At 44.4% G+C, this 16,420-nt stretch overlaps 1 protein-coding gene across 2 annotated transcripts in view; it reads left to right on the top strand.

Annotated features, from left to right (window-relative positions):
• Positions 1–16,420, top strand: part of TMEM135 (transmembrane protein 135) — a 289,517-nt gene that overhangs the window by 93,644 nt on the left and 179,453 nt on the right. The gene's annotated exons all lie outside the window — the stretch shown is intronic.

The raw sequence follows: 16,420 nt of genomic DNA, 5'->3' as shown, positions 1-16,420 counted from the left end.
TTTAAATGTTCCCTGAAGTATGTCTTTGTTCTCCATGTTTTCACTCCGGAATTAGAGCATTGCAGTCTCTTGACCTCTGATCACTGTGGATCAGTTTATCTTTACATGACTAAAAATAAGGGTAATGAGCTTCAGGAAATGGTTTTTGTTCATGTGCCCGTCAGGGTTTTTGAGGAGGTGAGCTTCCTGCGTAGCTGAAGGGGGGAGAGAGCAGAAGAGTGCTCGAGTATAAAAAAGGGAAAGCACAGTTCTGATACTGGAAGAAACAAAAACAATCGAGACTCTGTTATGAAGTTGCTGTTTGCAGCACTTTAGCACAGAGTGGTAAAGCTGCAGTACTGCAGTCCGGACTCTCTGCTCATGACCTGAGTTCAATCCTGGCGGAAGCCGTGTTCAGGTCGTTGGCTCAAGATTGACTCAGCCTTCCATTCTTCCGAAGTCAATAAAATGAGTACCCAGTTTGCTGCGGGAAAGTGTAGATGACTGAGGAAGGCAATGGCAAACCGCCCCGTTAAAAGTCTGCCGTGAAAATGTGAAAGCAGCGTCACCCCAGAGTCGGAAACAACTGGTGCTTGCACAGGGGACTACCTTTAAGCAGCTCTGTGGCACAGAGTGGTAAAGCTGCAGTACTGCAGTCCGGACTCTCTGCTCATGACCTGAGTTCAATCCTGGCGGAAGCCGTGTTCAGGTCGTTGGCTCAAGATTGACTCAGCCTTCCATTCTTCCGAAGTCAGTAAAATGAGTACCCAGCTTGCTGGGGGAAAGTGTAGATGACTGAGGAAGGCAATGGCAAACCACCCCGTAAAAAGTCTGCCGTGAAAATGTGAAAGCAACGCCACCCCAGAGTCGGAAACGACTGGTGCTTGCACAGGGGACTACCTTTAAGCAGCTCTGTGGCACAGAGTGGTAAAGCTGCAGTACTGCAGTCCTAAGCTCTGCTCATGATCTGAGTTCAATCCTGGTGGAAGCTGGGTTCAGGGAGCTGGCTCAAGGTTGACTCAGCCTTCCATCCTTCCGAGCTCGGTAAAATGAGTACCCAGCTTGCTGGGGGAAAAGTGTAGATGACTGGGGAAGGCATGGCAAACCACCCCTTTAAAAAGTCTGCCATGAAAACGTCGTGATGTGACGTCACCCCAGAGTCTGAAACGACTGTTGCTTGTGCAGGACGACCTTTACATTTACCTTTTTACAAGGTCTCTCTTGGGATCTGTTGTGGGGTGGTTTGTTTGTTCTCCATAGGAGGGTTTCTGTGCCTCAACCTATGTTTTACCTGTATATTTGGAAATAAAGCAAATGCTAAAAAAACTCCCAGCATAATTATCCAGTGTTCTCTTCCAATGGGAGTAGTAGGGCATGCCCCACAATATATTTTAACATCAGAACTATACCTTTTTTGGGGGGAGGGTGGGGGTGTGGAAACAGGACAGATCCTCTTGAAAGACAATTCAGTGAATTGGAATGCAGAGTACACAGTTAGATGTAAGCAGATTTTGAAATGCAGACGTTTTTGTTTTTGGAAACACTTGTGGAATTCCAGAAGAAAGTTATTATTTTTTAAAAATACTGGTGAAAAATGTATTTTTGCTCCATCCGGAATTATTAACAAGTGGAGGAAAAAGATAACTTCTCAGAGCTGCCGTGAGCCGATACACTATTTGTACTGTTAGCGAGTTATATCCTTGAATAATAACCTGCATTTAGGTGATTTATGGCCAAATAAAAGTCCGTTTCTAAGGTGAGCTGGTGCAGGAAGCAGTGTTAGAAGGAATTGGGGGCAGGGGTGTATTGAAACACCTTATGTTTTATGAGAACAGTGATACGATTGTTTCCTAATATTCACCTGGGCAGGCTAGAAGTTCATTTACAGGGTGCTTAACAACAACCCCATGCTAGTAAAGCAACACTTACTGAGAAGTTTTGGCCTGTTTCCAGACCTGCTCTTTTTTTCCCCCTTAGTGACAAATTAATCTGGTCCTTTTTTTTACCCCTTAATCACCGAAGGAATTCTGTCCCGGTGCCCAGTTTATAAGGCTATTAAAATGTGTAGTTTGGCATATCAGGATAATGCTTTGCATTGTGGTCAATTAGCGCAAATGAAGCGACAGGAGTGCCAGTTTATAAAATATACATATTTTAATTGCTGTAAAATGTACTGAGGGACTCATTCATTCCTGAATTATTAGATCCATAGGCGCCAGCCTTAGAGACTCTGCAACTCCTGGAATTTAATGATTTGTCTTTACATCGCTGCAATACCACCATTTTGTAGGAAGTAGTACAGTCTTCCTGTTTATAACATTCAGCCGTTTATTGAGTCCATTTCTCCATCAGAGATCGGAGTCCAGCGTATGTAGAGAAGGTTTTGTTGTGACATCCTTTCAGAGTTTAGATGTCTCTGGGGAGGGGGGGAAAAAAAACGGATCTGGGTTGCAAATGAATATTTACTCCAAGTTTAGCTTCCACGATTTTCAAAATGTTAAGTGAACCTTTCTGAAAGAAGCGTAAGGGCTTGAGTAGCTCCTTCCTAACAGTTTCCTCCTGAGCTAGTTTCGTGGTTCAGCGGAGCAGGCTGTTTGAGATCCAGCGAGAAACGCGACTCTTAAGTAATGTGTTGATGGAAAGTGCCGTCAAGTTGGAACTGACTTATGGTGACCTCTCTCAGGGTTTTCAAGGAAAGAGACATTCAGAGGTGGTTTGCCATTGCCTGCCCCTGAGGAGTGACCCTGGACATGGAGTGGTCTCCCAGTTTTGGAGAGCCAGTTTGGTGTAATGGTTAAGTGTGCGGACTCTTATCTGGGAGAACCGGGTTTGATTCCCCACTCCTCCACTTGCACCTGCTGGCATGGCCTTGGGTCAGCCATTGCTCTTGCAGGAGTTGTCCTTGAAAGGGCAGCTGCTGGAAGAGCTCTCTTAGCCCCACCCACCTCATAGGGGAATGTTATGGGGGAAGAAGATAAAAGAGATTGTAAGCCGCTCTGAGACTCTGATTCAGAGAGAAGGGTGGGGTATAAATCTACAGTCCTTCTTCCATCCAAGTACTAACCAGGGCTGACCCTGCTTAGTTTCTGAAATCTGATGACATCAGGCTAGTCTGGGCCATCTAGGTCAGGGCATGAGTCTTTATCTCCCTTCTTTCCTCCTCCCCTCCCCCCCTCACTTTGGTTGCAATCACACACAATAAATAATGCACTTTCAGTCCACTTCCCAACTGGATTCTGTCAGTTCACACAGTAAAATCTAGTTGGAAACTGCATTCAAAGTCATTATTTTTTTGTGTGTGATCGCAGCCTTCCCCCCCCCCCCCCTGTCTCGCACAGATTTTGTAGTATTAGAAGAAGAAGAAGAAGAATTGCAGATTTATACCCTGCCCTTCTCCCTGAATCAGAGACTCAGAGCGGCTTGCAATCTCCCGTATCTTCTCCCTCCACAACAAACACCCTGTGAGGTGGGTGGGGCTGAGAGGGCTGTCATAGCAGCTGCCCTTTCAAGGACAACCTCTGTCAGAACTATGGCTGACTCAAGGCCATTCCAGCAGGTGCAAGTGGAGGAGTGGGGAATCAAACCCGGTTCTCCCAGATAAGAGTCCGAACACTTAACCACTACACCAAACTGGCTCTCTATCAGATTAATAGTGTACTGTTTTAATTGGAAATTACAGGGCTTTTTTGTAATTTTTGTAGCAGGAACTCCTTTGCATATTAGGCCATACACCCCTGATGTAGCCAATCCTCCAAGAGCGTACAGGGCCTACTGCAAACTCCAGGAAGATTGGCTACATCAGAGGGGTGTGGTCTAATATGCAAAGGAGTTCCTGCTACAAAAAAAGTGCCCTGGGAAATTATATTTATTTAGATTCTATTACCCCCAAGGCTTTAACATTTACTGTTCAATCTACTCATTTTTGGTCTTCTTGAGCTTCCAAAACCTGTGTTGAGCATGACAGTGAGCAATACCTGCCGAACTTATCTCTCCTGACTCCCCACTCCCCAGCCACATTATCAGTTAAAGCCAGGGAGGATTAAACATTTTTTTTTCTTTTTGTGAATTTTATCTCTGAGTAATAATCCGCATTTAGATGATTTATGGCCCAGATAAAAGCATTGCTCAGGTAAACTGGTGTGAGGAAACTTGTTAGATTCTGAAATGGCAATTTTGTCATGCTTTCCGATAGTTCGAGAAGTGAGTCTTCTTTTGGCTAATGTAGATAGTTTCAAGAGGGTAGCCGTGTTGGGCTGAAACAACAGAGCAAAATTTGAGTTCAGTGGCACCTTTAAGACCAACAAGGTTTAATTTGGGGTATAAGCTTTCACTTGCATTTAGTGTATCTGAAGAACTGTGCATGCGTGTGAAAGCTTATACCCAGGGAGTTTTTTTGTAGCAGAAACTCCTTTGCATATTAGGCGACACACTCCTGATGTAGCCAATCCTCCTGGAGCTTACAGGGCTCTTAGTACAGGGCCTACTGTAAGCTCCAGGAGGATTGGCTATATCAGGAGGTGTGGCCTAATATGCAAAGGAGTTCCTGCTACAAAAAGCCCTGCTTATACCAAAAAATTAAACTTTGTCGGTCCTAAAGGTGCCACTGGGCTTAAACTTTGTTCTTTTGACCGAAAACCACCTTTCCGCAAGTGATTCACGTTTTGATGTTTTAACGGCAACAGAAATAGGACCATCCCTGGTGGTTTTTGTTTCAGCCTTTGGCAAAGAAATTTGGTAACCAGAGTTTCTAATCGTAGCAGTAGGTACTGAATTTCTGTGTGACCAAAGATCGGAGAGGACTACCATTTTTTTTTGTGTTTTCCACTTGTACCCGAGTCTTGCTGTGTCCCTTCCTTTTCTGCCTTTATCACCGTCTCTCTCTGTGACCTGGGTGTGAGTGTCTATCAGAGGAAGTGTTCTCTCTCTCCCCCCCCCCTTTGTTCAACTTGCCTGTGGCCTGTGCTCTTGAACTCAAGATGGTCCTCAGAAGAGAAGCTAACTTTGCAAAAACCAATACAGGCAAGAGTGACTGTATCTGTACCTGTAAAGCCTCTATTAGGCATTTGTTCATAAGAATCGGATAATAACAAGTAGGAGGCAATTTGTTGTTGTTTAGTCGCACTGTCTTTGCTACCCCATGGACCAAGTCACACCAGGCCCTCCTGTCTTCCACCATCCTCTGAAGCAGGGGTGGCCGACGGTAGCTCTCCAGATGTTTCCCCCTACAACTCTCATCAGCCCCAGCCAGCATGGCCAATGGGTGGGGCTGATGGGAGTTGTAGGCAAAAAACATCTGGAGAGCTTCCGTTGGCCACTCCTGCTCTGAAGTCTGCTCAGATTTGTGTTAATTACATCAGTAACGCTGTCCAGCCATCTCATCTTTTGCCATCCCCTTCTTCTTTTGCTTTCTGTCTTTCCCAGCATCAGGATCTTCTCCAGTGAGTGCTCCCTTCTCATTTGGTAACCAAAGTCTTTCAGCTTCAGCTTCAGCATCTGACCTTCCAAGGAACAGTCTGGGTTGATTTCCCTTAGGACTGACTGATTTGATCTTCTTGCAGTCCAAGGGACTCTTAGGAGTCTTCTCCAGTGAGTGCTCCCTTCTCATTTGGTGGCCAAAAGTATTTGAGCTTCAGCTTCAGCATCTAACCTTCCAGGGAACAGTCTGGGTTGATTTCCCTTAGGACTGACTGATTGGATCTTCTTGCAGTCCAAGGGACTCTCAAGAGTCTTCTCCAGCACCACAGCTCGAAAGCATCTGTTTTTCTGCACTCTAAAGCATCTATTCTTCTGTGCTCGGCCTTCCTTATGGTTCAACTCTCACAGCCACAGGAGGCAATACAATTATATTATAAAAGAAAATTCCATGTAAAACTATAAACATTTAAATGTAGTATAAAATCAAGGCTAAACTAAGAAATAATTCTATCAATACTTCTTGGTTTTTTTCCCTAACTTGATAAACCCAGACAACCATCCCACCACAACCATTATTGCCCACCAGTAGATGTAGACAAGGAAATATTAGTCTTAGTTGGAATATGCATGCAAGCAGAGTGAAGACATGATTGTTTAAGATTTAAACAGTGCAGATATAACTTTCCAGCCCTGCTGAGGATTCATAGTTAGTACCAATACTGGGGGAGGGGGAAATATACTGAAAGGTTAAGGTGGGATGGGATGGGAAGAGAAAAACTGTAGGGGAAGGCATGGATAAGGCAAGGGAACCGGCAAGAATTGTATATGCTTATGTTTCACGGTACCTTTAAAGGCTCATTCTACAAAACTGAGCTCTACTTTGGAGCATCCCGATAGAAGGGAAGAATTGCAACCTTTCAAAAACAAATAGGCAAACTCTGCAAATATTGGTAGGTCTTGTGCTGACCTGTGTTTCCCCTGAAACTTTTAACATTGAACTTCTTTGGGTTTGTAAGGTCAAGAGGCTAGGTGCAAAGTGCGTGGAACCGGAGTCACATTTGTACTTCAGTGCACACACAGACAGCAAGATTGCAGGGGAAAAATCCAAAAACAGTGGTGCAAGAAAGATAGAAAACCCAAACAAACCTTGACTTCTCTAGAATTTTTCTTTTGGCTGGATATTTACTACAAAAAAAAATGGGGGGGGGGAGGGTGAGAGAAAAGATGCTCTGAGTCTGCGCAGGAAAACTTCTGATTATGCAAGAGGCTCTCCAGGGAGCAGAAGAAAGTACTACCGTGATCCAAATGGATCCATGAAATCCAACCCAGGATGTGCTGCCGATTTAATTGGATTACACAGCTCAGGGCTAAATGTGTTGTTGAGTTGTGCCATGAGTGTTGAGTTGCTCCCATGAGTGGGAACAAAGGAGAAAGAAAAACGGCATCAGCCCTCTTTGAATGTGAAAGCCGCTAGTGAATCAAACGTCTTTCCGGTTCTAATGGAATGCACAGGTCCATTTTAGAGCAGTACCAAACTGGCTCTCTGATTTTTGGTACACTTGATTAAAAAACAAAAAGGTGGTCACCACAGGTATCAGGAAGGAGAGAGTAAGCTATATCTCCTCTGAGATCTCTGTTCTGTGGGAAAGAAGAGCTTTTAGTGAGTGCTTGCGATGCATAAACATGGAACAAAAGTACTGCTAGTAGTCTTAGTACAGTAATTTAATTTTGTGTGTGTGTGTTTTTGTAGTTTTTTAAATTGAGAAATCAAAGTAAGAAAAATATATAAAACAGGTCAAAAGGTAAGGTAGTCCCCTGTGCAAGCACCGAGTCGTTACCGACCCATGGGGTGATGTCACATCACAGCGTTTTCTTGGCAGACTTTTTTGCCTTCCCCAGTCATCTACACTTTACCCCCAGCAAGCTGGGTACTCATTTTACTGAATTTGGAAGGATGGAAGGCTGAGTCAACCTTGAGCCGGCTACCTGAACCCAGCTTCCGCCGGGATCGAACTCAGGTCGCAAGCAGAACTTGCACTGCAGTACTTCAGCTTGCCACTCTGTGTCATGGGGCTCCTATGAAACAGGTATTTATGCCATAAGTGGAGAAAACAAATATACACCCATCATGTTGGGGAGAGTTCAAGAATGCAAGCAGTTACATAGAAGAGGAACAAGGAAGGACTGCTTTTGCCATTACCCTATTCCTAGATACGTATGTGTTAATCAAAATAGCAAAAGCAGTCTTTGGAGTCCATTATTTCTTACTTTACTATGCGGCTGAAGGGAAAAAGGGGGAAACATCGCTTTCCCAAAAGCTCCAAGAATAGGTCACTTGACCTTTCAACTGTTTCAACCCAACTGATCCTCTGTCTTTAGTTTCGCTTTGACGATTCTCCAGAAGTAAATGTCACACCAACTAGTTCTGTATTAGATTACACGTGTCCTTCATCAGAATTGGTTTTGCTCTAATTAGCCATCAGTCTAGACAGAAAGTTGAGGTAACTTCGAGAAATGTGTATTAAGTTAAGTCTTGTCATTCTGTTTCTGATTACTTCGAGAGGAATTACATAGTATACACACAGCTGAACAAAAAAAAGCATTGTCTATCACCCAAATTATGTGCAATTGGTTATGTTTATTGTTTACTTTGGGCACATGATATATCACTCAAGATAGCAGCTAGTGTCCGGGTAACTTTTAAAACTATTTTTAATAATGAAATTCAAATATCCCTTTAAAAAAAAACCTGATTTAGGTATATTGGGTTTATACTAAATTGTGTTTTTCTGTTTATAAATAACAATTTATATATTGTTATAAATATCCGATATACTAAATTGGAAGGGACCTCCAGGGTCATCTAGTCCAAACCCCTGCACAATGCAGGAAATTCACAAATAACTCCCTCCAACACACCATCAATAACTCCTGTTCTGTTCCTATATGGCAAAAAGCTTCCAGGATCCCTGGCCAATCTGGCCTGGAGAAAAATTGTTTCCTGTCCCCAAAGTGGTGACCAGTGTTTCCCTGGATGTGTAAGAAAGGGCCATGGCCAGAGAAATGCATAACTCGGGAATATAAATGATGATTTAATCTTATAATCAGGGCTCTTTTTGGTAGCAGGAATTCATTTGCATATTAGGCTCCACTAATTCGATATAGCCAATTCTTCAAGAATTTACAGGGCCTACTGTAAGCTCTAGGAGAATTGACTACATCAGGGGGGGCGGGTGTAGCCTAATATGCAAAGGAGTTCCTGCTACCGAAAAAAGCCCTGCTTACAATTTGAACATATGATGGTTGTGAAAGACAACCGTGAATGTTTTTGAAGTTTTGTGAAGACTCCATTGAAACATTGCCCGCTACAAGTTCATTGTGGCAAAATCTGGCCAGGGTATGTTAAGATATCCAGGTTGCAATTTCCCTTTACTACGCAGAAAAGAAAGGAAGTGCTGTGTTAGTCTTTCCGATCTCGTATGAAGTCATAGGCCAGTTACATGCATGAGTGCAAAGCTGAAGTTGTCATATAACAAACAGAAAAGAAAACCCATATTGGATGCATATTATCCTGAAACAGATTGTTCTAATAAGAAATAAACCCATATCTCCACAAATGTATCTGTGTATAATTGAATTCTCTTACAATAATGTCAACGCGAGCGATAAAGAATTCATTAACCCTTTGGTAATAGTCTGACAGTGGGGGGAAAGCGTGCCGTTTCCCGGAAGAATGCGACAGCAAGCAGCATTCAGCGGGTTCATAACTAGCTCAAGACCCTGAACGATTTATGATGTCTTTTAAATAACCAAGCAAAATCTTGTTAGGATTATCAGATAATGCATAGCCACTTATCTCTCGCAGTCTGTGCAAAATTGCTTCCCAGAAGGATCTGATTTGGGGGCAAAGTTATATATATATAGTGTAGGAAATCTTCCTTCCATCTAATATACTGCAGCTTAGGATAAATTTTCTACACTGTATAAAATCACAACTGGCATGTTGTAACAGTTCTCTCATGTCAGTGGGTAGAGAGTTTAGAGTAAAAGCAGCGTTCTGTAGGGATGATAATCCTTCCCAAGTGTCTGATCTGAACACGCATGCGGATCATATAGTTTAAGAACTGCACGTTAACAGATTTCTCTTATTTTTCAAATTATGTGCCATGCAGGGCCCTGTTTCCCTTAAAAGTTGGATATCAAGTTCTAACGTAATTGCGCCTTACGTCTTTGCAAGCGAGGTGTTGAAATCTTTTTTTGATAGATATGAACTAGAAGATTTTCATGAGTTTGTAGGTTTGTTGGCTGCTTCCTAGATTGGACTCGTATCGCACATGATAGAAAGCTGATAGGAGCAAAATAATTGGCATGCTATCGTGTAGAATAATTGGCATGCTATTAAAATGGTATGAGGAAACGTGATACTGCAGCCCGCTGTCATGCTGCAGCTGGTGTGCGATTAAGTAATTCGCATTTCTGGGGCGGTGGGGAATGTTCACATTTCTGTTGGGTTGGGAATATTCCTGATTCAGCTGATGAAACAGACCCATGAAAGCCTGTACTGATCTTTAAAAGTCTTTAAAAACATCTGAAGAACCAGGGCTTTTTTGGTAGAAAAAGCCCAGCAGGAACTCATTTGCATATTAGGCCACACCCCCTGAAGCCAAGCCAGCCGGAACTGTGTTCCTGGTAAAAAAAAAAAGATTCTGGAGAAGAACCCAGCTGCAATCTGGGCGGGGTGGGGGGGGGACGGCATTGGCCAAGGCCTTATCTGATGTTGCCTCCTAGCACTTGGTTTCAGAAATTTACTGCCTCTGAAGATAGAAGTTTGGTTTACTCATTATGGCTAGTTGCGGTTGATAGACCTTCCTTCCTTCCTTCCTTCCTTCCTTCCTTCCTTCCTTCCTTCCTTCCTTCCTTCCTTCCTTCCTTCCTTCCTTCCTTCCTTCCTTCCTTCCTTCCTTCCTTCCTTCCTTCCTTCCTTCCTTCCTCCCTCCCTCCCTCCCTCCCTTCCTTCCTTCCTTCCTTCCTTCCTTCCTTCCTTCCTTCCTTCCTTCCTTCCTTCCTTCTTCCCTCCCTCCCTCCCTCCCTCCCTCCCTTCCTTCCTTCCTTCCTTCCTTCCTTCCTTCCTTCTTCCCTCCCTAACTCCCTCCCTCCCTCCCTCCCTTCCTTCCTTCCTTCCTTCCTTCCTTCCTTCCTTCCTTCCTTCCTTCCTTCCTTCCTTCCTTCCTTCCTTCCTTCCTTCCTTCCTTCCTTCCTTCCTTCTTCCCTCCCTAACTCACTCCCTCCCTTCCTTCCTTCCTTCCTTCCTTCCTTCCTTCCTTCTTCCCTCCCTAACTCCCTCCCTCTCTCCCTCTCTTCCTTCCTTCCTTCCTTCCTTCCTTCCTTCCTTCCTTCCTTCCTTCCTTCCTTCCTTCCTTCCTTCCTTCCTTCCTTCCTTCCTTCCTTCCTTCCTTCCTTCCTTCCTTCCTTCCTTCCTTCCTTCCTCCCTCCCTCCCTCCCTCCCTCCCTCCCTTTCACAATTTACCTACTCACTGAGTAAAGATATGTTTTGTTCTGTCTGTCCTGAACCTCTTGCCCATCAACTTCATTGTGGGAGAGTGAGGAAAAAGTTCTATCTATCTGCTTAGTCTCACCATGCATACTTGTACAAACTTTTATGATGCTCCCCCTGTTTTTTTCCTAAACTATTCAGGAAAGTTGCTCCAACCCCTTAATTGTCTTGGTTGCCTTCTTTACTTTTTCAGCCATACAGTAACCCTTTTGAAAGGACATTGCAGTATTGGCCATTTCATTTTCAATCCCTTTTGTGATAATTCTCAGTATATGGCTAGGACTTCTGGGCAAAAGGAAAAGGAAAGGTCCCCTGTGCAAGCACCAGTCGTTTCCAACTCTGGGTGACGTCGCTTTCACAACATTTTCACGGCAGAGTTTTTACGGGGTGCTTTGCCATTGCCTTCCCCAGTCATCTACACTTTCCCCCCAGCAAGCTGGGGACTCATTTTACTGACCTCAGAAGGATGGAAGGCTGAGTCAACCTGGAGCCGGCTACCTGAACACCCAGCTTCTGCCGGGGATCAAACTCAGGTCGTGAGCAGAGTTTAGGACTGCAGTACTGCAGCTTTAACACTCTGCGCCACAAGCAATCAAAAAACCCCTCTAACTGAACTTGAAAGATCAAAGGTTTTGAATTCCAGGCAACCCTTTTTTTTGTTGTGCTAGTTTCTCACTGTATTTTGGGTCTACTGATTTTACTGCATAGAATAACAGAACGCTGTATTTTGGGTCTACCGATTTTACTGTGTAGAATAACAGAACGCTGTATTTTGGGTCTACCGATTTTACTGCGTAGAATAACAGTTGGTAGACTTGTTACTTTGGTGTCAGTTCCCTAGAGTGCAGTCATTCCTCCCTGCCATAGTTTAATCAACATCCATTCTGGTTAAGTAGACATTCAGTCTGTTAAAGGACAAAGCCCTATTTAGTTGTGCAAGAAATGGTTTAAGATTTTTTTAAAAAGTTTGCATTGTTTATGGCAATTTCAAGGAAATTACCTCCTGTAAAATGCATATTGTTCAGTTGTATGGAAAAGTCTCTTTCTTTTCAGTAGAGATATTATGGGTCTGTTTATACTGTATTCTCCCCCCACCCCACCATATATAAGTACACATTTTTATATACTCTTGGAAATGTGTCTGCATAACCAGGGTGCCCAGAATGTGCTCCTATAAAGCAGGATCTCTTTGTGGTCCGTTCTTGTCTTTTAATCCCTTTACGGCAGCAAGAATTGTAGAAAATGGAGTGGAACTACTTTTTCTTTTCTTAACTTAATTGGCACATGCTTCTGCATGCAGGAAGCAGCTGATCGACTTAGCTGCTGTGTACCAGGAGCAGCTTAAGGCAGCCTGGGGGATCGCTGCCCGATCAGGTGCTTCTTGCCTGTAGCCTGGTTACAGGAGGAGGGCTGCTTGAGAAAGGACTTCAGTAGGTTGTGTATAACCTCGTTCAGGACCCTGTATCTGTAGCCGGACTGAGGAAAATGCCCTCAGAGGTTTGGCAGAATGAAGAAGAAGAAGACTGTAGATTTATACCCCGCCCTTCTCCCTGAATCAGAGACTCAGAGTGGCTTACAATCTCCTATATCTTCCCCCCCCCTCAACAGACACCCTGTGAGGTGGGTGGGGCTGAGAGGGCTCTTTCAAGGACAACTCCTGCGAGAGCTATGGCTGACCCAAGGCCATTCCAGCAGCTGTAAGTGGAGGAGTGGGGAATCAAACCCGGTTCTCCCAGATGAGAGTCCGCACACTTAACCACTACACCAAACTGGCTTTCTGAAGAGAAGCTGTCTGGCCTCAGGGACAGAAAGTAGCTCGAGAATTTGTGGGATTGTCTTCACAAAGTTCTGGGGAGGTTCACAGACCAATAGCCAATGGCTTATGCCAATGGGTTTTGATGTTCTCTATTGGTAGTTTCACCTGAGCCCCTTTTTGTTTTCTTGGTGTATCATTGGATAAATTTTCTTGGTGTATCATTGGATAAATTTTCTTGGTGTATCATTGGATAAATTTTAAATCCTTATAATTTATTATTGATAATTCAGCCTAAATTTTATCACGATTCATATAATTTTATTGTTGTATTGAATGTTGTATTGAGTTTTTTTCTGTTGTTGAGTCTGATTGTTGGTTGCTATGGCATTTTGTTGCTAATGCAATAAAGGCTGATTGGTTAGCTCTTCCTGAAGATTTGATTTCTTCAGATTCATTTGTATATAGCTATAAGTGAAGCTCAAATACTTTAGGCACCAAATGAGAAGGGAGCACTCACTGGAGAAAACCCTGATGCTGGGAAAGCATGAAGGCAAAAGAAGAAGGGGACGGTAAAAGATGAGATGGCTGGACAGCGTTACTGATGTAACTAGCATGAATTTGAGCAGACTTCAGAGGATGGTGGGAGACAGGGGGGCCTGGCGTGACTTGGTCCATGGTGGTCACAAAGAGTCGGACTCGACTGTGTGACTGAACAACAAAAATAAGTGATTATGTATTTAAAACAGTAATGCTTCTGAAGCAGAGACAAGGTCACATTTGACTTAATGGCTCCCATCATAAACTGTCTCCAAGAAATTTTTTGAAGCAAGCCTGCTGTTGTCAAAGTGCCTTATTTCTTATTTCCTTTCTTCTCATTTGTATAGACTGTTTATTAAAGATTGTGTTTAAAACTGTAGATTTGAAAAACACTGTTGGAAGTGTGCACAAAAGTGAGGTAAAGTGCAGAATTCTAATCTGTACAGCAATGGTTCAGTAGTAAATATCAGGAAAGTGCAGCCCCGTAGCCAGAAATTTTGGGGTGGGGGGGCCCAAGACATAATATAAATCAAATAAATAAATAAATAAAATAAATAAAAATAAATGTTTGGGTGGGGGGGGGGCCATGGAGTCTTGACTGCTTCTTCCAGCAGCCAGCCTCCGGGCCCCAGCTCACTTTCTCTCACACTCTTGGGGGTGGGAAGAAGAGCCCAGGGAGAGCGGCAACAGCAAAAACGGGGCTACAGGGAGAGCTTGGGAGGCAGGGAAGAGCTCAGGGAGAACAGTGGCAGTGAAAACGGGGCTGCGGGGAGAGCTTGGGAGGCAGGGAAGAGTCTGGGGAGAGCAGTGGCGGCAAAAACAGGGTTGCAGGGAGAGCGGGGGAGGCAGGAAAGAACTCGGGGCGAGACTGTGAGGAGAGCGGGGGAGGCAGGGAAGAGCTTGGGAAGAGAGGCGGCGGCGAAAATGGGGTTGTGGTGAGAGCAGGGGAGGCAGGGAAGAGTCTGGGGAGAGCAGTGGCGGCAAAAACAGGGTTGCAGGGAGAGCGGGGGAGGCAGGAAAGAACTCGGGGCGAGACTGTGAGGAGAGCGGGGGAGGCAGGGAAGAGCTTGGGAAGAGAGGCGGCGGCGAAAATGGGGTTGTGGTGAGAGCAGGGGAGGCAGGGAAGAGTCTGGGGAGAGCAGTGGCGGCAAAAACAGGGCTGCAGGGAGAGTGGGGGAGGCAGGAAAGAACTCGGGGCGAGAGGCAACGGCAAAAATGGGACTGTGAGGAGAGCGGGGGAGGCAGGGAAGAGCTTGGGAAGAGAGGCGTCGTCGAAAATGGGGTTGTGGTGAGAGCAGGGGAGGCAGGGAAGAGCCCGGGGAGAATGGCAGCGGTGAAAATGGGGCTGCGGGGAGAGCGGGGGAGGCAGGAACGGGGTGGAAAGTGTCTGGGAGAGCAGCGACAGTGGCAAAAACGGGTCCGCAGGGAGAGCAGTGAAGAAAGATGGGGCCACACAGGTGGAAGTGGGGGATGGGTGGAGGGGCTGTGCCCCCCTGGGCTCCACCGTGGCTACAGGCCCAGGAAGGTGTGCTGAAGCGACATGTATTGTTTTGTGCTCAAGTTGGGCGTGAATAAAGAATTGCCACTTATGCCTAGGAATTGACATTTATTTGTAGGTGGTTTAAAAAACATTTCCGTTGTTTTTTTTTTTAATATTCTGAAATGCCGATTTATTTTCTTTCTTTCTTTTTGTTAGGAGCTTTTATGCTAAACTTTGTTTCCAGGATTTCTCCCTCCCTTCCCCCCCATGATCAGGAGGGTTTTATGTTAACACAGTCTCTCAAAAATACCTAATTACACAACCCTTTAAATAGACAGCTGCCTCTTCGTAGATTGTGAGCAAAACAAAACACTGCAGAGACTTTGTGAGCGGAGCCCCAAACTCATCTGAATAGGAAGCTTTAAGTATAGTCCTAATCTGTTTAGCGACAGTCCTTCCATGGGAGTGGTGATCCTGTCAAGAAACCCGTGGTCCCCCAGTTCACAAATGCGGGGGAATCTGTCTCTTTCTCTAAGGGAACCTCGGACAATTAGTTTTAGTGGCGCAAGTACAAGTCTATTAAAAGAGATCTCTTACCCGTAGGGGAAGGGGGAAAGGCACACACACCGCCGGCTCTCAATGGAAACAAAGGGGGCTTAGCGGTATTGACAGAATGTTCTATTTGGCCGAAACATCCTTAAAATGTTGGTGGAAAGAGCCGGTGAAAGAAATCGATTCTAAAGGAACACAAAAGGTTGCATGAGATTCTCAAAACCCCCTCCTCCCCTTTAATCTTCAAGAGGGTACAGAAGAATTAGGCCTTGCCATCTGCGTGGGCTAGCTGTGGGTGGAAGCGAGCTAATAAATGGAAGATTGTGAGTCGGTGATTGTCATGCATTGGCAACAAATGCTGAAAGTACAAAGGAATAAAAATGTTCACAGACCTACTGCAACACAAAGGGGGGGGGGAGAAGGTGTTATTGAGCATATGTGCACACAGCCTCCCTTTCAGCACCCTACTCGAAGCCCTTTTTAAAGGAAAATAGTTCTCATATAACTAACATGGCACAGTTTTCAAAAGTTATCTATCTGATTCCACTTTCCCTCATCCATACTTTAGAGTTAATGCATCTAATGCGCTTCAGTTATGGCAGAATGGGTTTTGACTAAACCAGAAGCATTCCTTAAAACCAGCAAGTACTCCACCTCTCCCCCGCCAAGGTCCCTGTATCTTATTTTGTTCTAAACCAGTCCATGGTATTAGTGGTGTTTAGAAAAGAGGGATTAATCAGGCTAAATGCCTTTTTTAAAAATTTTGAGACAGTAGTTGAAAAGGGCAGTGTTTATTATTCATTTTATTGGAAACCTGTAGTCCACTAGAAGATACAGAAGACAGAGCCTATGATTTCATAAGATAGATATAAAAATGTTAACAGCTCTAAATCTGTTACTGTAATATGCTCCATTTGAAAAACAAATTTGGGAGGTTTTTTGGGGGTTTTTTGGAGGGTGGAGTAGGAATTGTAATTTCTTTCCATTTGCCTGTTTTCATGTGAGGCATCAACTGTAATGTGCAGAAATTTCCTTCCAGCAGTCCTTCAAATGACTTTGTCGGAATGGAATGTAGTGTTGCCTAAATATCCTTATTTAACAGCTTGGTTACGGTAACGTTCCCTAAAAATGTCAGCATGATGCTGTG

The sequence above is a fragment of the Heteronotia binoei genome, chromosome 3 (assembly GCF_032191835.1).
Source record: "Heteronotia binoei isolate CCM8104 ecotype False Entrance Well chromosome 3, APGP_CSIRO_Hbin_v1, whole genome shotgun sequence".
NCBI classification, from domain to species: Eukaryota; Metazoa; Chordata; class Lepidosauria; order Squamata; family Gekkonidae; genus Heteronotia; species Heteronotia binoei.
Note: the sequence above shows the minus strand (reverse complement) of the source record. Positions and strands in the feature narration are given on the sequence as shown.